Genomic DNA, 16862 nt, shown 5'->3' on the forward strand with positions numbered 1-16862 from the left:
GCTGCTGGAGGATGGTATATGGAAAGGGTGTGACATTGCTTTGCTCCCAGATATTGCCCAGAGAGAGGAAGTTTCACTCTGAAACTGACAGGGCTGCATCCGCATTGTGACGTCAACAATGGAGGCGGGCCGGACAGCTGTCCTGCAGTTGAGGCACGTGTGGAGGGGAGGAGACTTTGCAAATCCCACTCTCCTCCAAGTCAATGCAGTTTGAGTTCAAGCAAAGCAAGGGGTTCAAATTTATTTTAGAAAACCTCCTTTGTGCCGTGGGAAAACTCCTGTCGGGGGAAACGCAGTATTGCAGATTCATATTAACAGAAGCAGGAGGAGACCATTTGGTCAAGCCTGCTTCGTCATTCATTAAGATCACAGCTCCACCAACCTGCATTATCCCGACTACCTTTAAATCCCCTACCATGCAAAAACCCATCCAACTGTGTCGTCAATATACTTCATGAAGCTGTCTCAACTGCTCTCTTGGGCAGATAATCCCATGGAGTCTCACAGAGTGACACAGATGTACAGCACGGAAACAGACCCTTTACTCCAACTCGTCCATGCAGCCCAGATATCCTAACCTAATCCAGTCCCATTTGACAGCACTTGGCCCAAATCCCCATAAAACCTTCCTATTCATCTACACAACCAGACGCATTTTAAATGTTGTAATTATACCAGCCCCCATCACTTTCTCCAGCAGCTCATGCCGTACATGCATCACCCTCTGCGTGAAAAGGTTGCCCCTTATGTCCCTTCTGTATCTTTCCACTCCCCTCCCTAAACCTATGCCCTCTAGTCCTGGACTCCCCCATCCCAGGTAAAAGAACTTGTCTATTTGCCCTATCCATATCCCTCATGGTTTTATAAACCTCTATACGGTCACCCCTTAGCCTCTGACGCTCCAGAGAAAACAGTCTATTCAACCTCGCCCTATAGCTCAACCCTCCAACACTGGCAACATCCTTGTAAATCTTTTCTGCACCTTTTCTAGTTTCACAACATCTTTCCAATAGGAAGCAGACCAAAATAACATGCAATATTCCAAACGTGGCCTGACCAATTTTCTGTACAGTGGCAACATGAGCTCCCAACATCTATCCTCGATACTCTGACCAACAAAGGAAAGCACACCAAAAGCCTTCTTTACTATCCTATCTACCTGCGTTTCTACGTTTAAGGAACTATCCACCTGAACTCCAAGGTCTCTTTATTCAGCAACACTTCCAAGGAACGTACCATTAAGTGTAAAAGTCCTGCTCTGATTTGTTTTTCCAAAATGCAGCACCTCATATTTATCTACATTAACCTCCATCTGCCACTTCTCAGCCCCTTGGCCCATGATCAAGGTCCCGTTGCAATCTGAGGTACCCTTCTTTGCTGTCCACTGCACCTCCAATTTTGGTGTCATCTATAAACTTACTAACTATACCTCCTCCGTTTACACACAAATCATTATATAAATCACAAAAAGTAGGGGACCCAGCATCAATCCTTCTGACACACCATTGGTCGCAGGCCTTCAGTCTGAAAAGCAACCCTCCATCACCACCCTCTGACTTCTGCCTTCGAGCCAGTTCTGTATCCAAATGGCTAGTTGTCCCTGCATTCCATGAATTCCTGAAGAAGGGTTTATGCCTGAAACATCGATTCTCCTGCTCCTTGGATCCTGCCTGACCTGCTGCGCTTTTCCAGCAACACATTTTCAGCTTCCATGCGATTAAACCTTGCTCACCAGTCTCCCATGAGGACCCTTGATGAACGCCTTCCTGAAGTCCATATAGATCACGTCTAATGCTCTGCCCTTATCAATCCACTTTGTTACTTCTTCAAAAAACTCAATCATGTTTGTGAGACATGATTTCCCAAGCTTAAAGCCATGCTGACTATGCCTAGTCAATTCTTGCCTTTCCAAATACATTTAAATCCTATCTCTCAGGATTCTCTCCAACAATTTGCCCACACGGATGTCAGGCTCACTGGTCTATAGTTCCCTGGCTTTTTCTTACCACCTTTCTTAAATACTGGCACTACAGTAGCCACCCTCTAGCCTTCCGACACCACACCTGCGACTATGAATGATACAAATATCTCAGTGAGAGGCCCAGCAATCACTTCCCTAGTTTCCCACAGAGTTCTTGGGTACTCCTGATCAAGTCCTTGGGATTTATCCACTTTTATGCATTTCAAGATATCCAGCAATTTCTCATCTGTAATATGGACATTTTTTCAACATGTCACCATCTACTTTCTCACATTTTATATCTTCCATGCCCTTCTCCACAGTAAACACTGATGCATAATATCCGTTCAGTATCCACCCCCCCCCCCCCCCCCCCATCTACTGCAGCTCCACACCAAGGCCGCCTTGCTGATCTTTCAGGTGCCCTATTATCTCCCTTTTATCCTTTTGTCCTTAAGGTATTTATAAAAACCCTTTGGATTATCATTAACTCTATTTGCCAAAGCTATCTCATGCCCCCTTTTTGCCCTCATGATTCCCCTCTCAAGTATGCTTGTACTGCCTTCATACTCTCAGGATTCACTCGATCTCTCTGTCTATACCTGACATATGCTTCCTTGTTTTTCTTAACCAAAATCTCATTTTTTCTAGTCATCCAGCATTCCCTCCATATACCAGCCTTTCCTTTCACCCTAACTGAAATATACTTGTCTGGATTCTTGTTATCTCATATCTGAAGGCTTTCCATTTTCCAGCAACCTGCGAACATCTGCCCCCAATCAGCTTTTGTAAGATCTTGCTTAATACCTGAATCTTCCTCCAATTTAGAACTTCAACTTTTAGATCTGATATATTATTTTCAATCACGATTCTAATGTTAATAGAATTGGGGTTGCTGGCCTTAGGTTTTGCACCCTCTCCAGTAGGTACATCCACATTGTGAATTAGAAAATTTCCTTGTACACACTTAACCTATTCCTCTTTTTGGCAGATAGGTAAATGGGCAGGAGTTATGCCTTGGGTCCACACTTCATTCATTCCCATCAACCCTCCCCCCATTCCTTCCCCAATAGTCCAACGCCACTTTCCTCTGCAACTGCCGAATGTGTGACGCCAGCCCATTTACCTGTTCCCTCCTCACTATCTAAGCGCCCAAACTTACCTTCCAGGTGAAGTGGTACTTTACCTGCACTTCCCACAACCAGTCTACTGCATTTGCTGCTCACAATGTGGTCTCATCTATATTGGGGAACCGAAGCATAAACTGGGTGACTGCTGCACAGAACATCTACGCTCTGCCCACAAAAAAGACCCTGAGCTTCCAGCTGCCTGCCAATTCCACAGCCCACCCTGTTCCCTGGCCAACATCTCTGTCTCAGGTTTGCTGTACTGTTCCAGTGAAGCTCAGCACCAGCAGAACGAAGAACACCGGATATTCCACTTGGGGACCATACATCCCTCCGGTCCCAATATCGAATTCAATAATTCTAGGGCCTGAACTCCATGGTATCCTCGTCCCTCCCACACACACCAAGCCTTGTTATCACATCGTCTGTCATTCCACACTACTTAGCCACGAACAGTCTCCATTAACAGTTATTCACCCTCCCACGCAGATCGTTATCAACTCCTTTATCTGTCCAACAGTTCTTCCTTCGCTTTTGGCTCTGTCCTGATCTCCGCCTTCCTCCCACAATATCTCCTGCATATAAACCGACATTTTCCCAATCACCATCAGTTCTGTGGAAGGGTCACATGCTACTCCTGTTTTTTTTGTTTCTGATATACAGCATCCGCAATTCTTTCAGATTTTTATTGAGAGAGAGTTGGAAATTGTTTCGAGAGACAGAAAGAGAGGGGGGAGGAACAGAACAGACATGAACTGTTGATCTCCGTTGCTACTCAAAACGTAAAATCATTGAAGTGCGATCATTTCCTTTAATCATGAATAGAGGCCTCCAGCCATCCGTGAGCTTGTGGCGCAACGGTAGCGCGTCTGACTCCAGATCAGAAGGTTGCGTGTTCAAATCACGTCAGGCTCACTGAAGTCGACCATTTATGTTTCAAACCAAGGAAGGAGTATGTTTACTCCGTTTTTCTGTTGAGCCAAATCTTCTTTCCGGAAACTTTCGATCACAGGAAAGCTTTGCTGTCAGTTTGATTTGTGAACACTGAATCAGGGAGGTGGTGTGCCCAGTGTTTGGGTAAATGCTCAGCTCCCCCCAGTGTGAGAAATAAAAGACAAACTGATCATCACGGGATTTAAACACACAGCCGCTTCGGTCAGTTGGTGACAGCGCGGTGTGAAAAACATTATACCGATATTTTTACAACATAATCTAGAGATTATCAGCTTTGTGTTTCAAACTATCAGGAGGTCCCAGCTCCTTCTGTCATAGCAGAGTGACAAACGAGTTCAGATAGAAATGTTTCCCACCAACAGCAAATTCTTTCCTCTCACTGGATACAGTTAAAATTATCTTTATTCAACAGAAGGAGCGGAAACTACAGTCTGACAGCCCCTCTCCACATTAACGGTGAGCCTGAATTGTATAAACGGTGTCAGTAAAATCCAATGGAGGACACTGATTTGGTTCAATCGTTTTTATTTGCCAAGCGTAATTCACCGAGAGGATGCTGCTGTGTGAGACAGCGTGGGGAATTACTGCAGGGCCTCCTGCGCATGGAACACACCGCAACTGATGTGTTTCACCTTCACCAGTTTATTCCCATCTCGGAGAAGAGAGGTTTGATGATTCGGATCATAGCAGGCCGACAGAGAACAGGAGAAGAGCACTCAGACCTTCACAAGCTTGTCACCACAGCTGGGTCATCGTGGCCCGTGTATCAGTATGGGACAGTAATCTGCATCTACTGACTGGAAGCACAGCAAATTGGAGTGCTGGTGGGACTATCACACAGGAGAAAACGGCTTCGACAGATCAACTGGAGTGGCTCCCAATGCGCAACTCCGCTCACCTCAACTGAACAACTGTAAACAAATTACTCAGTGATTCAAAGGAATACTCAGTTTTGAATCTGCATTGTGTCATGTACCTTCGAGAATGATGTCAAAACACCTTCATTGCTGTGATGGAATATCCTGTTGGGCAGAATATATCCCATTGTCAAATTTCCTACGTTCTGTTGGTTTAACTCCGATTTCACTCAGAATCACGATATGTGTGACAGCGCAGTCTGAGGCCATGCAGCCCACCTTAGCTCGGCTGGTTCAACACAATATGTAAATAACTGTCTCATTCTGTCGCCTTCTCCCTGTAAATCTGCACATTGTTACATTGAACATGCCCACCGAATTCCCTTTTGTGTCCATTGAATCTGCCTCTTTGTCACTGTCAGACAGCGACTTACTGACCCCACTCCCTGTGCGAAAACGGTCTTCCTAATGTCACTTTTGCTTATTTTCCTGATGACTTTCAATCTCTGCCAAATTGTTCTCGATCTTTTCAGGCCTGGGAGCATTTTCACTGCATTATTTCCTCTGTCTAAAACCCTCATGATGTGGAAAACTTCGATCAGGCCAGCTTTCAGCCCTCTGTTCTCCAAAGACAACTGCCCTAACTTTCCAATCTACCTTCATGACTGACATTCCTCGTACACGGTACCATTCACTTCAACCTGTTCAGCGCCGTCTGCAATCACTTCACTTCCCCGCTTCCTGAAGTATCACCCTCAGAATTGAGCGTAATACAGGTGGAGGTTTCATTCAGACTCGGATTGCGCCGGCGAGAAATCTGCAAGACTTGTTCTCACTTTGAGCAAATGTTTCCCTTCGCCGTGTTCACTGCAATGGTCCCTCTGTCCCATCCCTAATTCAGGCAGTCTGATCTGATTTAACGAAGCGGCTTTTTGAGAAAACTGACCCGGCATCTTTGCTCAGGTCAATTTAAGAAATGAGGGTTCGCCTGGGATTGGAACCCGGCCCCTCCCACCCGTCTGTATAAGCTAGAAAACCCAAAACTAGCATCATACCCCGAGACCAACGAGCCAAAAACCATATGCGCGCCCAGCTCCTGAAGCAACTGGGAGTTGCTCAGTCTGAAATACATTGTACATTGCTCCCAGAATTACAAGCAGCAGAGAGTTTCAAGAACATCTGCTTCTCATTCTGCCTCCCTGCTCCCAGGACGCTGCTGTTTGTTCCGTCCCCAGGAACCGGGCTGTCTCCACTGGTGGATAATTGAACCATTTCGTTTCTACTTGCAATTCTCCCGCCGACAGAGGCTGTTAAGTCCATCGAGTCCACCGCGACTGTCTGCCACTTGTCTCTCTCTGAGGTGATTCACAATCAGTGATATCTGTCCTAATAGTAAGGGACTGTGTCTGAATGGTGATACAGTTTCTGACATGCTGATCGTCTTGTCATTCACGTCCGGCCCGGCGTGGCGAATTACTGCAGGGAATGGGCGAAACCGCAAGGCATATGTTTCAACTTTATCAGCTCATTGGCATCTCAGAGAAGTGGTTTTGCGAATCAGTTCATAGGAAACTGATGAAGAACAGGAGAAGACCACTCAGACCTCCAAAAGCATGTTACTTGAACCGTGTGGGGTTCGCGAGTGTATCGGTATGATACAGGGCATTCAGACACTCAGGAAGTAGGTGCAAAGGCAAGATACAGAACAGAGCACAGCACCATTACAAAAGGAAACTGCTCAAGGAGACATCGAACAACAGCAGAGGATGGTTTCAACCCATCGATCTCTGCGTTATGGGCCCAGCCCGCTCCCGTTTTCCCCAGGTCCCTTCAGCCTTAAGTCTGGCACGCGGCATGCACGTTCCGGACTGATGTCAATGACCTCCGCTGCTGTCGTGTAATATGCTGGTGCGCAGACGTATGGAGGCTGTGTAAATAAAAACTTCTTTCTCACTTCCCACATTCTGTTGGTCGAACTGTGATTTCATTCTGAATCACAGCATGTGTCACATTGCAAACGGAGGCCATGCGGCCCACCTTCGCTCTGCTGATTCGACACAGTGAGTAAACGTGTGTCTCTATTCGTATCATTCTCTTGCCTTCTCCGTGTATTTCTGCATATTGTTATTTTAAACATGACCAGCGAATTACCTGATGCGTCTATTGAATCTGCCTCTTTGTCAATGTCAGGAGATTTGCTGACGCTAACCTCACCTTTCTAATCTCTCTTTTATTTCTTTTCCTGATGACTTTAAAACTCTGCCGATCCTTTCAGGTGTGGGAGCATTTTAGCTGCATTACTTTCCCTGTCTGGACCCCGCATGACTTGGAAAGCTTCAAACACGCCAGATTTCAAACTTCTGTTCTCCGAGGAGAGCTGTCCCAATTTTCCAATCTGCCCTCATCGCTAACATTCCCTAAACACGGCACCACTGACGTCAGCGCAATATTCCATCATTTCACTTCCTTGCTTTCGGCTCAATTTGGACTCCAAGCAGCCCAACCTACTTTAGCGACAGTGGGTTTTGAGAAAGTTAAGCGGGCAATCTTGCACAAACCAGGAAACGCAGGCTCATCGGAGATGCGAACCCTGGATCTCCTGCAAGCCTGCACAACAGAAGACCCAAACCGCGAACCATACCCAGAGACCAATGAGTAACAGACACTGCGCAAGCACCCCCCCCCCCCCCCCCCCGCTGTTCCTCTTCAGCCAGCTGAGTCTTGCTCAGTGTGAAATACATTTGACATTGCTCTGAGAATTGCAAGCGGCAAAGAGTTTCCAGAACAGCTGCTTCTCATTCTATCTCCCTGCTGCTGTTTGTCCCGGGTCCTCTCTACTGGCAGAAATTTAAAACATTTTGTTTTTAAACATTTCTCTAACACCGGAGTGACCAGTGACAAGCATTGCCCTCCTCAACACAGGATACAGAGAACAACAGAAGACCAGTCAGACCTCCACGAGGCTGTCATCTCAACTGTGCACATTGGGCCAGTATATCAATGTGAAATATTTATGTCGAAGTTTTTTGTGAAAGAGATGAGAAGGCGAGGTGCAGAACAGTGCGCCGTTAGACAGGAAAGTTGCTAAAGACGACATTGACTGAATAGGAGAGATGGTTTCCCTTCTGGGTGAAGCTCCCATCACACACCCGCAGACATATCGCCGTTGTACAAACATAAACTCTGTCTAAATTCCCACATTCTGTTTTTTCGAACTGTGATTTCGCTCAAAAGCACAAAATTTCAACACTCGCAATGTTCAAACTTTAACAAAGTGCTCATAGATATATTTAGCGAACACCTCGAAGGAATTCTGCCAAACGTACCTTAGGAATTTCGGTTTGAGTGCTCTTGAACTTTAAGTAAAAGGAAGGGAAGTTTGCCTCGAGGCTGTGAAATGTGGAGATGTGTTCCCCATGTAAACTGATAGTGGTTAGCCATCCCAGTGCTTCCCGATGCAGGGCTGCCCTGACCCACAGGGAGGTTTCTTTGATAAACTGTCCCGGGGACTTCCAGTCGCACCATGACGTCATAGGGCAAGCCCCCGGTGATGGCCTGCAGCTGCTGTGACGCAATAATGGTGCTGGCCCCGGAACATGAATACGAATTAGTTCTTGAGTCACGTGGTACTGAATCATTCTATGGAATGTTCTTTCAACTTCACGGATTTATATATGAGAGGAGGTAAATGGGCAGGGCTTACACCTCGGGTCCACTCGTCCTTCACTCTCACACCCCACACCACCTCCCATTGTCCCAAGGCACTTTCCCCTGCAACCGCCGAATGTGTAACACCCGCCCATTACCTGCTCCATCCTGAATATCCAAGGGATCGAACATACCTTCCAGGTGAAGCAGCACTTTACCTGCACATTTGCCACAAACTAGTCTACTGCATTCGTTGCTCACAGTGTGGTTTCCCCAAAGTAGCATGAAGCATAAACTGGGTGACTGCTTCGCAGAATATCTCGGTTCTGCCGAAAAAAAGGCCCTGAGCTTCTGGTTGCCAGTCACTTTAACACTCCAACCTGTACCCTGGCCTACTTCTCTGTCTCAGGCATGCAGCAGTATTCCAGCAAAGTTCAACCCCTGATTGAAGACCAACGCCTCATTTTCCACTTGGAGATCCTATAGCCATCAAGTCTTCAACATCGAGTTCAATATTGTTCGGACCCGAACTCCCCCATGCCCTTGACCCCGACCACACCCACACGAGGCCTTATTTTTACATCTTCTGCTGTTACACACGACTTATCGTTAGCCAGCAACAGTCTCCATTAACAGTTAGTCACCCTCCTACACAGATCGTTATTCACTCCTTTGGCCCTCCAATGTTCTCCCTCTGAACTGGTGGCAAAGAGAGCAATGTGGACTGATAGCCCTGAGTCAGCAGTTTGTCCCATCTCCAGGAACCGGGTTCTCTGCATTGGCGGATTATTAAACCATTTTGCTGTTGCGTTGATGTGAGGAGACTGTGTAAATATAAACTTTTCTAAATTCCCACCTTCCGTTGGTCGAACTGTGAGTTCACTCTGAATCACAACACGTGTCACAGCGCATTTGGAGGCCCACCTTAGCTCTGCTGGTTCTACACAGCAAGTAAATAAGAGTCTCTATTCGTATCATTCTCTTACCTTCTCCCTGTAAGTCTCCACATTGTTACTTTGAACATGACCACAGAATTCCCTTTTGTGTACGTGAATCTGCCTCTTTGTCACAGTCAGACAGAGATTTACGCATCCGAACCACTCCTTGTGCCAAAATGTTCTTCCTAATGTCACTTTTACTTTTTTTCCAAATGCCTTGAAATCTCTGCCGATTTTTTGGGAAATTGAAATGATTCTCATTCCTGCACATGAGGCTGAAATGATTTAATTTCTAACGTAAAGGACTGCGGATGCTGAGAATCCGAGACAGAAAGATGAACTGCTGGAGAAACTCAGCAGGTTTGGCAGTACCTGTGGGAGAAAACAGAGTTCTGAAATATTGTCTCTGATTCTCTTTCCACAGATGGTGCCTGACCTGCTGAGTTGCTCCTGCAATTTCTGTTTTTGCTTTTAACTGAAAGTTCATTTCATCTTTCGGTGTGAAACAACCAGACTCTCCATTTGCAGATATTTAACCCTTTCGTAACCTGTGAAGTGATTGGATTCAAACAAACCCAGCAATAATTCACTCTTTCTCAGCTCCACAGGCAGAGAGACCTGGGAAATGAAGCTGTCAGTGTGGGTCTTTATTCGTGGGCAGAGTGGTGAATGCGACGGACGTGAAATCTATTGCGGTTCCCCCAGGCAGGTGTGACCCCTGCCGACTACAAAATTGGAAATGTCGTCAAAACGAAAGGGAGACTGTTCCCCGGTTTTTTCTTTAAGATTCAAATCAGTGGAGGGCGAAAGATATTTCACTCACATTGGGACTGGTGGGAATCTGCAACCCACTGCCTGTTCGGGTGGAACAAGCAGATACCCGCAGAGCTTCTTTTGAGGCTATGAGCCAAGTGTTTGGAAATGAGACTAGAACAGTGAGGGGCTGGAAATCGTGATCGAAATGAAGCAGGCACCTGAGGACAAGGGTGTTTCCTTTGTCAGTGAAAGATACTGCTTCACAAAGTTGGGACTGTGGAAGGGAAGCAGTGACGGTGATTATCTTTGGTTGTTGACCTTGTGACTGTTCCCATTGCTGCGCATGTCCGTGTTAACGTCAGAACTCTGCAGCATGGTGGCGTTAGATACGCACAGGGCCGGGGGCGCAATGGATGACGCATCTGACTCCACCTAACTGTTTGAAATGCAGCTCACAGCTTCTTCACACACCCCAATTAATCTTTCTCATTGTCCTGAAGCCGGTTTGAATTCTTGATCTGCAGGAACGAGACACTTTTCACTGTCTCACGTCAGTCAGTGTCCCTGAGAACATCAGAGTCACGTCACAGCGCTGTCAGAGGAGGGGAAGCTGAAATAGCCCCACAAGCTGCTCACGGGCACATTTCACTTTCCCCAACTCACCACCCCAACCCACTGATCCTGGGAATGGAAAGGGAACAAACACCAAAACCCAGTCTCATATTTGTGAATCTTCCGAAAATAAGAAAACTGTTCATCCCTTCGGATCTTCCATCCTGGGCTAACAAAGGGTGATTGTAAATGGTTGACCATTCAGTGTCGATTCTTTTTGGCTGAAAATATCTTCCTTATCTCATCCCAGCATTTCTTGCCACAGATAACTGTGCGGGTAAAAAATGAGGTCTGCAGATGCTGGAGATCACAGTTGAAAATGTGTTGCTGGTTAAAGCACACCAGGTTAGGCAGCATCCAAGGAATAGGAAATTCGACGTTTCGGGCATAAGCCCTTCATCAGGAATGAGGAGAGGGTGCCAGGCAGGCTAAGATAAAAGGTAGGGAGGAGGGACTTGGGGGAGGGGCGATGGAGGTGTGATGGGTGGAAAGAGGTCAAGGTGAGGGTGATAGGCCGGAGTGGGGTGGTGGCGGAGAGGTTAGGAAGAAGATTGCAGGTTAGGAGGGCGGTGCTGAGTTGATGGAACCGACTGAGACAAGGTGGGGGGAGGGGAAATGAGGAAACTGGAGAAATCACCTACCACCCCACCAACCTCCGTATACAGCGTATCATCCGCCGTCATTTCCGCCACCTCGAAACGGACCCCACCACCAGGGATATATTTCCCTCCCCTCCCCTATCAGCGTTCCACAAAGACCACTCCCTTCGTGACTCCCTCGTCAGGTCCACACCCCCCACCAACCCAACCTCCACTCCCGGCACCTTCCCCTGCAACCGCAGGAAATGTAAAACTTGCGCCCACACCTCCTCCCTTACTTCTCTCCAAGGCCCCAAGGGATCCTTCCATATCTGCCACAAGTTCACCTGTACCTCCACACACATCATCTATTGCATCTGCTGCACCCGATGTGGCCTCTTCTACATTGGGGAGACGGGCCGCTTACTTGTGGAACGCTTCAGAGAACACTTCAGGGACGCCCGGACCAACCAACTCAACCACCCCGTGGCTCAACACTTTAACTGTCCCTTCCACTCCACCGAGGACATGCAGGTCCTTGGACTCCTCCACCGGCAAAACATAACAACACGACGGTTGGAGGAAGAACGCCTCATCTTCCGCCTGGGAACCCTCCAACCACAAGGGATGAACTCAGATTTCTCCAGTTTCCTCATTTCCCCTCCCCCCACCTTGTCTCAGTCGGTTCCCTCAACTCAGCACCGCCCTCCTAACCTGCAATCTTCTTCCTAACCTCTCCGCCACCACCCCACTCCAGTCTATCACCCTCACCTTGACCTCCTTCCTATCATATCTCCATCGCCCCTCCCCCAAGTCCCTCCTCCCTACCTTTTATCTTAGCCTGCCTGGCACCCTCTCCTCATTCCTGATGAAGGGCTTATGCCCGAAACGTCGAATTTCCTATTCCTTGGATGCTGCCTAACCTGCTGTGCTTTAACCAGCAACACATTTTCAACAGATAACTGTGCGGCAGAGTTCATGTGTATATTTCCTTGAATGATATTTTGTAACTAACATTCGTTTGCTAGTTGTTTGTATCGGGTATTTCAGGTTCATTAGCCGCTGTTCAAGTGTGTTGGTAGATTTGTGGGCTACCATGATGCTGAGAGGTTTGAGTTGTCGGGACACCATTTAACAGATGTATTTAATGTAAGGTAATGTGGCTAGGGTTTCTGCACAAGTTGTGTCTGCTTGTGTCAATTTGTTGATGAGAAATCGGCACACTGGGTTTATTGGGTCGGCAAAGGTGAGGACTGGAGATGCTGGAAGCCAGAGTTTAGATCAGAATGGTGCTGGAAAAGCACAACGGGTCAAGCAGCACCCGAGGAGCTGGAACATCGAAGTTTCGGGCAAAAGCTCTTTATCAGGAATAGACGCAGGACGTCTCCAGGGTGGAGAGATAAATTTGGGTGGGGGGTGTGCTGGGGCGAAGGTAGCAAAGAGTAAAATAGGTGAATGGTGGTGGGGATAGAGGAGACAGGTCAGAGAGGAGGGTTTAGCGGATAGTTGGGAAGGGAGATTGGCAAGGAGGACAGGTCATGAGGTCAGTGCTGAGCAGGAAGGTTGGAACTGAGGTAAGGTCGGGGGAGGGGAAAGGAGGAAACTGGTGAAATCTACATTGATGCCCTGGGGTGGAAGTGTTCTGAGGCGGAAGATGAGGTGTTCTTCTTCCAGGCCTCGGGTGGGGAGGGAGCGGCGGTGAAGGAGGCCCAGGACTTGCATGTCCTTGGCAGCATGGGAGGGTGGATTGAAATGTTAGGCCACAGGGCGATGGGGTTGATTGGTGCGGGTGTCCCGGAGAAGTGACTTGACTCTCCAATCTCCCCAATGTTATAGAGATCGCATCGGGAGCAATGGATACAAAAAAATTACATTGATGGATGGACCGGTGAAAGTCTTCTTCCTCCCGCAGCCCGGGTTCGATTCCAAGGCAGCGAGGCAATTTTTAGCAGAGCTACAAAACAGGTCTATGTCTCCCTGGTGGTCTAGTGGTTAGGATTCGGCGCTCTCACCGCCGTGGCCCGGGTTCGATTCCCGGTCAGGGAAGCAATTTTCCCCGGGTCTGCAGGCTATCCATTCTTCTTAAATGCGCTGTATCGTTGTTTCCTGATCTTCGTCATTCCTGGGTGCTGCAATGTGAAGTAGCTCGTTGAAATAGCATCCTGATGCAGATTTGTTTGTATGTGTTGGGATGATTGCTTCCGCAGCTTAAGTACTTGTTTCGCGTGTGCCGTTTTCCTGTAGACGCTGTTTTGAATTTACCATTGACTGTTCGCTCTACTGTGACATCTAGAACAACAACACTTTTTGTTGTTCTCCTCTTTTGTGAATTTTATGCCACTAAGGAGATTGTTGATGGTGTTGTAGGTTTCCTCTAAGTTGTTTCACGTTGTGGTGACAAAAGTGTCATCACTGTAGCCGACCCAAAGTTTGGGTTGGATCTTTGGAAGGGCTGTTTGTTCGAAACTCTGCATTATTGCTTCTGTTAGGAATCCTGATATTGGTGGTTTCATGGGTGCTCCGTTGATTTGTTTGTTAGTCTTGTTACTGAATAGGAAGTGGGAGGTAAGGCACAGCTCCACGAGCTTGACAGTGTTATCTTTGCTGATGACGTTGGTGCTGTTTGGTGTTTGTGTCTTTGGTTCTTCAAGTAGTGTCTTCAGTTTTCTTTGGTCACGTTGATGTTAATGGATGTGAACACGGCTGTATGCCAAAGGACAGTATTATTCCATCCTCTTCTATCTTGTTGTATTTGGTGTTCAAGAATTCTTGGATGGAGTAACTGGAGTGGAGTGAGTCTTCGACTTGGTGTTTTAGTCTTCAGTGGAGGTCTTTGACTAGTCTGTATACTGGTGTTCCAAGTGGTGAGACTGTGGCTTGAGGGGGACTCCTGGTTTGAAGAGGAGGAGAACAGCAACAAAGTGCCATTCCTAGATGTCACAGTAGAGCGAACAGTCAATGGGGAACTTCAAACTAGCGTCGACAGAAAAACAACACACGCAAACCAAATACTTAACCACAGAAGCAATCATCCCAACACCCACAAACGAGTGAACAATCCTCACTCTCTCCGCGGAGCAGGTAAGGGCTGTTTGGCACTGTCTGTTTGTAGACGCGGTTACGTTTGTTTCACGGTTTAAATTTCAATATCTTTTTCGAAAAAAGCGCGGAGCGGACCCGGAAGCTGGTGTAACGCAAACTTACCTGGGTAGTTTTTTTTCCCAATATAGGCGCGCACTTCCCACAACCCAGTCGACTGCATTTGCTGCTCACAATATGGGCTCATTTACATTGGGGAAACCGAGGCATTAACTGGGTGACTGCTGCACAGGACATCTACGTTCTGCCCGCAAAAAAAGACCCTGAGCTTCCAGTTGCCTGCCAATTCCACACCCCACCCTGTTCCCTGACCAACATCTCTGTCTCAGGTTTGCTGTATTGTCCCAGCGAAGCCCAGCACCAGCAGAACGAAGCGCACCGGATATTACACTTGTGGACCATACATCCCTCCGGTCCCAATATCGAATTCAATAATTCTAGGGCTTGAAATCCATAGTATCCTCGTCCCTACCACACACACCAAGCCTTGTTATCCCATAGTCTGTCATTACACACTACCTATGACTGCCACGAACAGTCTCCATTCACCCTCCCACACAGAACGTTATCAACTCCCTTTCCTGTCCAACAGTTCTTCCCTCGCTTTGGGCTCTGTCCTGATCTATCATTTACTGCATCCGCCTTCCTCCCACAATATCTCCTGCATATAAACCAACGTTTTCCCAATCACCATCAGTTCTATGGAAGGGTCACCGGCAACTACTGTTTGTGTTTTGTTTCTGATATACAGCATCCACAGTTCTTTCAGCTTTTTATTGAGGTAGAGTTGGAAATTGTTTCGAAAAACAGAAGGAGAGGTGGAGAGACAGAACAGACTGAACTGTTGATCTCAGTTGTTACGCAGACGTAAAATCATTGTAGTGCGGTCACTTCCCTTAAGCATGAATAGAGGCCCCAGGCTCCCCGTCAGCTTGTGGCGCAACGGTAGCGCGTCTGACTCCAGATCAGAAGGTTGTGTGTTCAAATCACGTCAGGCTCATTGAAGTCAATTTTGGATACTTGTGGGGAAGACGACTTAGCAGAGGTAAGCAATGGGTTTCAGGCCTATGGCACGGAGCCTGCTCCTGTTGCTCAGAAGTGAAGCTTGGAGAAGAGCAGAGCAATAGTTATGGGGCACCGATAGGCGGTTTTGTGGGGGCGAGAGAGACTCACGATTGGTATGTTGCCTCCCAGGTGCAAGGGTAAGTGACGTCTCTGATCGTGTTTTCCGGGTTCTGAAGGGGGAGAGGGAGCAGACCGAAGTCGTGGTCCACGTTGGCATCAGCGACATAGGTAGGAAGAAGGATGAGGATGTCAGGCAGGCTTTCAGGGAGCGAGGTTGGAAGCTCAGAGTTAGAACAAACAGAGTTGTTGTCTCTGGTTTGTTACCCGTGCCACGTGATAGCGAGTCAAGGAATAGTCAGAGAGAACAGTTAAATGCGTGGCTACAGGGATGGTGCAGGAGGGAGGGATTCCGGTATCTGGATAACTGGGGTTCTTTCTGGGGAAGGTGGGACCTGTGTTGTGGTTCTGTTCGCCGAGCTGGAAATTTGTGTTGCAAACGTTTCGCCCCCTGTCGAGGTGACATCCTCAGTGCTTGGGAGCCTCCTGTGAAGCGCTTCTGTGATGTTTCCTCCAGCATTTATAATGGCTTCTCTCTGCCGCTTCCGGTTGTCAGTTCCAGCTGTCCGCTACAGTGGCCAGTATATTGGGTCCAGCTCCATGTGTTCGTTGATAGAATCTGTGGATGAGTGCCATGCCTCTAGGAATTCCCTGGCTGTTCTCTGTTTGGCTTGCCCTATAATAGTAGTGTTGTCCCAGTCGAATTCATGTTGCTTGTCATCGGCATGTGTGGCTACTAAGGATAGCTGGTCGTGTCGTTTCATGTCTAGTTAGTGTTCATGGATGCAGATCGTTGGCTCTCTTCCTGTTTGTCCTATGTAGTGTTTTGTGCAGGCCTTGCTTGGGATTTTGTACACTACATTGGTTTTGCTCATGCTGAGTATCGGGTCCTTCCTTCTCGTGAGTTGTTGTCTGAGAGTGGCTGTTGGTTTGTGTGCTGTTATGAGTCCTAGTGGTCGCAGTAGTCTGGCTGTCAGTTCTGAAATGCTCCTTATGTATGGTAGTATGGCTAGTCCTTCGGGTTGCGGCATGTCCTCGTTCCGTTGTCTTTCCCTTAGGCATCTGTTGATGAAATTGCGCGGGTATCCGTTTTTGGCGAATACATTGTATAGGTGTTCTTCTTCCTCTTTTTGCAGTTCTGGTGTGCTGCAGTGTGTTGTGGCCCTTTTGAATAGTGTCTTGATGCAACTTCGTTTGTGTGTGTTGGGGTG

At 47.5% G+C, this 16862-nt stretch overlaps 3 non-coding genes across 3 annotated transcripts; all 3 read left to right on the plus strand.

The window, feature by feature from the left end:
- Positions 1-3930: 3930 nt before the first annotated feature.
- trnaw-cca (transfer RNA tryptophan (anticodon CCA)) lies at positions 3931-4002 on the plus strand. The gene has a single exon. It is a non-coding gene; the product is annotated as a tRNA-Trp (tRNA).
- A 9402-nt stretch (positions 4003-13404) lies between these two features.
- On the plus strand, positions 13405-13476 carry trnae-cuc (transfer RNA glutamic acid (anticodon CUC)). Its single transcript has one exon. It is a non-coding gene; the product is annotated as a tRNA-Glu (tRNA).
- Positions 13477-15457: 1981 nt separating this feature from the next.
- Positions 15458-15529, plus strand: trnaw-cca (transfer RNA tryptophan (anticodon CCA)). The gene has a single exon. It is a non-coding gene; the product is annotated as a tRNA-Trp (tRNA).
- Positions 15530-16862: the final 1333 nt, after the last annotated feature.

Source organism: Hemiscyllium ocellatum (assembly GCF_020745735.1).
Source record: "Hemiscyllium ocellatum isolate sHemOce1 chromosome 27 unlocalized genomic scaffold, sHemOce1.pat.X.cur. SUPER_27_unloc_29, whole genome shotgun sequence".
NCBI lineage: Eukaryota > Metazoa > Chordata > Chondrichthyes > Orectolobiformes > Hemiscylliidae > Hemiscyllium > Hemiscyllium ocellatum.